We start from the raw sequence: 7,880 nt of genomic DNA, 5'->3' as shown, positions 1-7,880 counted from the left end.
AAAGGACACACCGACAAAGGAGATTAATCAGAACTGACTTTGACAAGCACTGTGGCAATTGGACAATTAAAACAGACATTCGGATGGCAGGGAAGTGCAAACTGAGGAGGAGGGTGGAGAGAATGGTGCGGCAATGAAGGAATGAAAGCCCAGAATCCCTGTGAATGTTCATTGAAACTAATAAAATTTAATAATAATAAAAAAAAGAGTACTGAAGAGCAACGATGTCAGGCTGGAGACTAAGGTGCGCCTGATCCGGGCTATCGTCTTCTCAATTATGTGCTATGCATCAGAGAGTTGGACAGTGAATAGGGATGATAGATAGATAGAGACTTCATGCCTTTGAACTAGGGCGCTGGAGAAGAGTGTTGAATATACTATGGACTGCTAGAACAAACAGGTTTGTCCTGGAGAAGGTGAAGTCGGAATGCTCCTAGGAGTCAAGGAGTCTGAAGCTTCATCTGACATACTTTGGGCATGTTGCAAGGAGGGACTGGTCCTTGGAGAGCTACATCATGTTTGGCAGAGTGGAAGGACGGCTCAGGAGAAGGAGACCTTCGATGAGATGGATCAATTCTGTGACTGGAGTGGTGACAGGAATGAGTGCATTTGAGATGGCTAGGTTGGCACAGGATAGAACAGCATTTAGAGCTTTTGTACATAGGGTCGCTATGAGTTGCAAGCAACTCGATGGCACATAACAACAATTCCATACATATAACAGCTTTTCACAGAACATAAATGTCACTAGATGAACAAATTACTAGAAGAAATGAAGCCAGAATGCTCCTTAGAAGCAGGGAAGGTGGGATTCTTGTCTCGCATAGTTTGGGAATTTTTATGAAGAGGAGCCAGTACCTGGAGAATTACATCATGTTTGAAAAAGGAGAGTGTTCTCAAAAGGATAGGAAAACCCTCAGTGAGACAGATTAACACAGTGACTGCAATAATGGGCAGCAGAGATTGTGAAGATGCTGTATAATTGGCAGGATCTCGTTTTCTTGTTCATAGTGTCACATATGAGAGCTGACTTGACAGCACCTAATAACAACACACTTCACTGAGGATTTGAGAAGAGAAAGAGAAGAGGGTCTTATGCCTCCAAATTTTATATCTATATATATGGGTGGTCTGGTGGCCTAATGGTAAGAAACTGTGCTGCAAACTTGAAGGCATGAACTTTGAAGCCACCTACTCCGTAGAAGGAACAAGGGTGGACGATCTCCCCCCGGGAAATTAACTGTCTCAGAAAACCTGTCAGAGGCTCAACTGTGCATCGGTTCTGGCTCAGTGGTACACAGCAACAACAATATATATAAGATATAGGTGTATATAGAATGTATATAATCATATTTCAATTCTACGTGGCTATCCAAACATGGACGTGTCAAGAGAAAGAAATGTTCCTTTCTCCCTTCTTTCCCCTTCACTACACCTTCCTGTCTCCTCTTCTTTTCCCGTCCTCTTTGAGCGTCTCACCTTGTTGGACAAGACACCTTGTCTTCTTTCTTATGCAGTTGTTCCTTTATGAAGAAGTTTCTACTTCCAGATTTTAGTCTTGGAGTCCCCTGGGTGGTGTAAATGGTCAGAAAGTTCACTGTTAACCAAAATTTTGGTACTTTGAGCCTGAGCTTGCTTCAGACACCCTAGGAGACCTGACACTCCCAAAAAATCATTACAAAGTCTATAAAAAACAACAAAAATTCTATAAAACACAGATCTACACTGATGCACATGAGATCAACATGAGTCAAAATCTGTGTAAGTTTAGTTGGTGATGCAAAAAAGCCACCAAAACTTCCCCAGTTAACAGACTGACTTCCTTCAAATAAAGGACACTTCACAGATTATCTTTTGTACTATAAGTATATATTTGTGGTCCTACAAACTAACCCAGCACTTCCTCCAAAATACTCTTCTGAATTCATTTTATAGCTTCAAATTATAATTGTGGAGTTCTAATTAAAGACATATACAGTGAAATAAGAGAATATATGTGAAGCTTTGACTCCCACATCAAGATCATAGAAAGAAAAAGCAACAACACTAATTAAAATGTATGTAAGAAGTAGTCAATCTGTGGTCAGTATGGTAGGTGTATGAGTTGTTGATTGTGAAGGAGAGAGGACAGTGTTTCAAAGGGGGAAAAGTTTGAAAGGCAAATTGTTGCCACTCTTAAGGACTATTATGGTTTTAATTGTGTGTCCCCTCCCACACTCCTCGTTAATTTGTGTCAATTTGGCTAGGCCACAGTTTTCAATACCATGGTCTTCTCAATTGCTTGCTATACATCTGAGACTGGACAGTGACTATGGATGACAGTAAGATCAATGCCTTTAAGCTGTGGTGCTAGAGAAGAGTACGGAACATATTGTTGACTGCCAAGAGAACAAACAAATCTGTCCTAAAGGAGACAAAAGGATTTTGAAACTCCATCTCACATACCTTGGGACTGTTGTCAGGAGGAATCAGTCTTTGGAGAAGGATATCATGCTTGGAAAGGTAGAAGGTCAGCGCAAGAAAGGAAGACTCTGGATGAGATGGATTGATAAAGTGACTGTAATAATGGGGTCAGGTGTTTTGGAGACAGTGAAGTTGACTCAGGCTATGACAAGGTTCACAGCCATTAATAATAGGATAGCCATGTGTTGTGGTCAACTTAATAGCACATAACAATAATATCCACCATCTTACTTGCCTAATAGTGCTATAACAGAGATATAAGTGGATGACTTTAACAAATAGAAATTTATTAGTTTATAGTTTAGGAAGTTAAAGATCCCAATTTAAGATTCCAGCTCTAGGGAGGATCTTCTCTTCCTCTGTTCCCAAATGAGGGAGTGCTGCATTCCATCATTCATCCTCCTACAACTGTTTGGTTTATTGTTATTGACAATGTCAATAGTGTGACTGGCATGGGACGGAGCAGAGTTTAGGGCTGTTGTACATAGGATCGCTATGAGTCACAAGCGACTTGACGGCACATAACAACAACAACAACATAATTATTTTGCTTATCAGTCCAGTTGTGAGGATTTTTGTCTTCTTGATGTTGAAACGTAATCCACATTGAGGTTGAAGTCTTTGATCTTCTGCAGCAAGCATTTCAGGTCTTCTTCACTATCAAGTAAGGGTGTGTCATCTGCATAATGAAAGTTGATGGGTCCTCCTCCAATCCTGATGCCACATTCTTCTTCATAGAGTTGAGCTTCTCAAATGATTTGCTCAGTCTAAAGATTGAGAATGGGAATCCTAGAACACTTGTTGCAAGGAGGGACTAGTCTTTGCAGAGAGGGATGTCATGCCTGGAAAGGTGGCGGGACAGTGCAGGAAAGGAAGACCCTCAATGAGATAGATTGATTCGGTGACTGGAGTAATGAGGATAGGTGTGTCAGAGGCAGGGACAGTGAGATTAGCACAGGATAGAGCAGGGTTTAGGGCTTGTTGTACATAGGGTCACTGTGAGTTGCAGGTAATTCAGTGACACATAACAACAACAATAGATCAGATTTGAATAGAGGAAACATTACTTTCTTAACTTTAAAACAAGGTGTTTTCGTTAAGTGTTCCCATTCTTCTCAGTGTTACCTGTAATTTGTTACAATCCACACAAATGCCTTTGCATAGACAATCAAATTCAAATTGTTGTTGTTAAGTGCAGTAGAGTCATAGATGACTCATAGTGACCCTATGAACAAAAGACCTGAACACTTGTATAATTTTCACTGTTTCTCCAAGTTCATAGAATTTCCGGAGACAGGCTATTTCGGAAGTGGATGCCACTCCTGCTTCCAAGTTAGTTTTAATTGGGTAGCTCCACGAAACACTGTCCACCATGGGTAAACATTATCTTATTTGACATATCAGTGTCACAGTGTTCAGCATCACATCAACCACAAGTTACGTCTGTACAAGCAAATGGACAGACCAGTGCTGTACCACTTAGAAGAATGTTTGACCAAAACCAATGAAAACCAGGCTTGAGGGCCGCAGATTAAAATCACCCACCTTTGGCTTAGTAGCATAACTTTCAACGCACTAGGCTAACAAAGCTCGCTTGTTGTCGTTGTCATTGTTGTTGTTAAGTGCCTCCAAGATGTAGACGACTTACAGGGACCCTATAAAGACCTGAACACTTGTATAAAATTCAAATAGACATTCTTATTTTCTGCTTTCAGCTAGGATCCATCTAACAGCCACAATGATTCCCTGGTGCCACAGCTTCTTCAAAACCCATCTTGAATTCTGGCAGTTCTCTGTCTATATACTGTTCTGGCCATTTGGGGATAATCATTAGCATAGTAGTAAATTATATATGCAGGAGAATAAACTGAAAGTTGTGTTGCTTGTTGTTGTTGCTGTTATGTGCCATCAAGTTGCTTGCGACTCATAGCTACCCTATGTACAAAAGCTCTAAACGCCTTTCTATCCTGTGCCAACCTAGCCATCTCACACGCACTCATTCCCACCAATCCAGTCACAGAATTGATCCATCTCATCAAAGGTCTTCCTCTCCTGCACTGCCCCTCCACTCTGTCAAACATGATGTCCCTCTCCAAGGACCAGTCCCTCCTTGCAACATGCCCAAAGTATGTCAGATGAAGCTTCAGAATCCTTGACTCCAAGGAGCATTCCAGATTCACCTTCTCCAGGACAAAACTGTTTGTTCTCCTAGAAGTGCATGGTATATTCAGCACTCTTATCCAGCACCACAGCTCAAAGGAATCAATTCTCTTTCTATCATCCCTAATCCACTGTCCAACTCTCTGATGCATAGCACGTAACTGCGAAGACTATAGCCCAGATCAGGCACACCTTAGTCTCCAGCCTGATGTCGTTTCTCTTCAGTACTCTTGAGAGGTCCCTCACAGCCGACTTTCCCAATGCAATTTGTCTCTTGATTTCCTGGCTGCTGTTACCAAGAGTGTTGACTGTGGAGCCAAGTAAACTAAAACGGTCAACTGTCTCAATCTCTTCACCATCCATACTGATGCTGCCAGTTGGCCCAGTGGTGAGAATCTTGATGTTGAGCTTCAATCCATATTGAAGACTGCAGTCCTTGACCTTCTGCAGCAAGTGCTTAGGGTCCTCCCTCGTTTCAGCAAGCAGGATTGTGTCATCTGCATAATGCAGGTTGTTGATGACTCTTGCACCAATCCTGATGCCACATTTCTCCTTGTACAGCCCAGCATCTCAGAGGATCTGTTCTGCATAAAGATTGAAAAGGTATGGAGACAGAATACATCCCTGATGGACCCCCTTCTTGATTTTGAACCATGTAGAGTCTCCATGCTCTGTTCTGATGACTGCCTCTTGGTCCAAGTATAGGTTTCGCATTAGCACAATCAAATATGTTCTGGGATTCCCATTCTTCTCAGAGTTAGCCACAGCTTGTTGTGATCCACACAGTCAAAAGCCTATGCATAGTCAATGAAGCACAGATAGACATTCTTCTGGTATTCTCTGCTTTCTGCCAAGATCCATCTAACATTAGCTATAATATCCCTAGTACCATGATCTCTTCTAAATCCAGCCTGCACATCTGGCAGTTCTCTGGTGACATAGTGTTCCAACGTCTTTGGATAATTTTCAGAAGAATCTTGCTTGCATGTGATATTAATGATATTGTTCAATAATTTCCGCACTCTGTTGAGTCACTTTTCTTTGGAATGGGAACAAATATCATTCTTTTCCAGTGAGTCGTCCAGCTGTCTGTCCTCCAGATTTCCTGGCACAACTTAGTGAGCACATCCAGGGCAGTGTCTGTTTGTTGAAATATGTCAGTTGGTATTCTGTCAATTCTTCCTTTAGCTTTGGCTTCTCGGCACTCTAATGCAATACTCAGAGTCTCATCTGACATCCATCTTGGTCTTTTCTTCTTCTTTGGCCTATGTAATGATCTTCTGCATTCTTCATGGACGATTTTCTTGATGTCCTCCCAGAGCTCATTTGGTCTACATCCAGTGGTGCTCAAGGCCTCAAACCTGTTCCTGAGATGGTTTTGAAATTTGAGTGGGACAGACTTAAGGTCAAATTTTGGTTCCAGTAGACTTGATTTAATTTTCCTGAACTTTAGCTTGAACTTGCATATGAATATTTGGTGGTCTGTCCCACAATCAGCACCCAGCCTGGTTTTCACTGCTGATATTGAGCTTCTCCACCGAGTTTTTCCACAAATGTAATCTATTTGATGCCTATGCATACCATCAGGTGAAATCCATGTGTATAGCCTGCATTTATGTTTCTTATAAAAGGTATTTGCAATGAATAAATCATTGAATGTGCAGAACTCCTCCTGATCATTTGAAGTGAAATTTGCTCCTGTTGATACTTAGGAGGTCAAAGGCATTAGCTACAGTAGAGGATTCCAGTGATGAAAATAGACGATATTAGAACAGCAAAGAGGTTGTTACATAGACAATCCTGGTTCTTTAAATATCAAAAACATCCATATTTTGTCAGTAGAAGAGTGGAATGAACTGCACCTCCAAGAGCTTAGTCTAAAAATTTCCTGTTGGCATTAACACCAAACAAGGCTCCCTGTACTTCTGACATGGAGAGAATAAAATCACATAAAATCACTGTACCAAAAAGAGTTGGTCAACACTGAAATATTTCAGGAAGTACCTTGTGATCAAGAGCCAGCGGTAATAAAGGGAATAAATTCAAGCTGTACTGAAGGCATCTCCTGCGCTGTGGGATTCAGCCAGCTTTCAAGGGTGTTGGAAACCTTTTGGTCTCCATTATAGATGTACTCACAGTGACTGGGGCTATGGGGGTTGGTGTGTCAGAATTAGTGAGACTAGTTCAGGATAGGGCAGAGTTAAGAGCTACTGTACGTAGAGTTACAGGCTCTTGGTTACAGGCAATTCGATGGCAACAACAACAACCGCCATTATAGATCACTACATCCCAGCTATATCCTCAGGAAAGTAAGTCTCTTGATCAATTTGAACATCAGCATCTTTTTTGGTGGCAACTTTGTATATAGGGATTGCTTTTTGCACTGGCCTTTACTAGAGGGAAGTTCTGTTTCCTGCAACAGACAATCATTTGGGGCTGGTACAAACCCTGGAAGACCAGTCTATCCAGCAGCGTTTGGTATCTGATTGTATTTTTTTACCACCTTGCTGAGCCTCTGTTTTGTTTCATTTAGTAGATCTGTGGTAAAGTCATCATTTGCTCTGAGGATGCTCAGTCTTGCTTTATTCAGTCAAATTAGAAATTTGCATTTTTTTTATACTCAATGTTTGTCTTTCTTCTCATAGGATTCTATAATTTTAAGTGTTTGGGTTTGTACAAGATGACCTTTCTCAATGTTGAACTCTTCTTCTGTGTTTGCATCTGTTTCTTCTACCTTTGCATCTGTTTCTTCTGCCTTCTCTTTGGCTTCCTGTTTAAGGAAAGCCATCATGTACTTAATCTGTTTTTGCACATCTGCATCTTTGAGGATCATAATGAAAATATTGCTAAGCCAGCAAGAAACAAGCTCAGGTTTGGAGGAATGTAAGAGGAAAATCTTTGTCTCCTTTCAAAATCTGTGGACCAGATGTTCCTTGGAGATCTCCACATGTTTTGACATTGGTCTTACCCTAAGTCTAGAAGTTTTACCCTAAGTCTAGAAGTTTCACAGCACAGCGACCCTGGGTCCAAAGGATGTGCTTCAATCCCAGATCTTCTACCTTAGGATACAGAAGTCTCTATTTTCTGCTTGTTTCTCTCTCCTTTTATTACTTGCAAGATAAGATATGATGCAAGTCATAATGGGAAATTCAGGGCTGGGGCCTAAATTTTTTTCAACCCTAAACCCCAGGTCTTATCAGATCTTATCATGGGGATGATTACATCATTAATTAATTCCTAAAATGCACCATTACATA

The 7,880-nt window shown here is 41.1% G+C and overlaps 1 pseudogene; it reads right to left on the bottom strand.

The window, feature by feature from the left end:
- Positions 1-6,495: 6,495 nt before the first annotated feature.
- Positions 6,496-7,456, bottom strand: LOC102847885 (annotated as a pseudogene).
- Positions 7,457-7,880: the final 424 nt, after the last annotated feature.

Source organism: Elephantulus edwardii, unplaced genomic scaffold, assembly GCF_000299155.1.
Source record: "Elephantulus edwardii isolate Elephantulus edwardi_28Jun2011 unplaced genomic scaffold, EleEdw1.0 scaffold00093, whole genome shotgun sequence".
Taxonomy (NCBI): Eukaryota; Metazoa; Chordata; class Mammalia; order Macroscelidea; family Macroscelididae; genus Elephantulus; species Elephantulus edwardii.
This window is presented reverse-complemented; position numbering and strand designations above follow the sequence as displayed.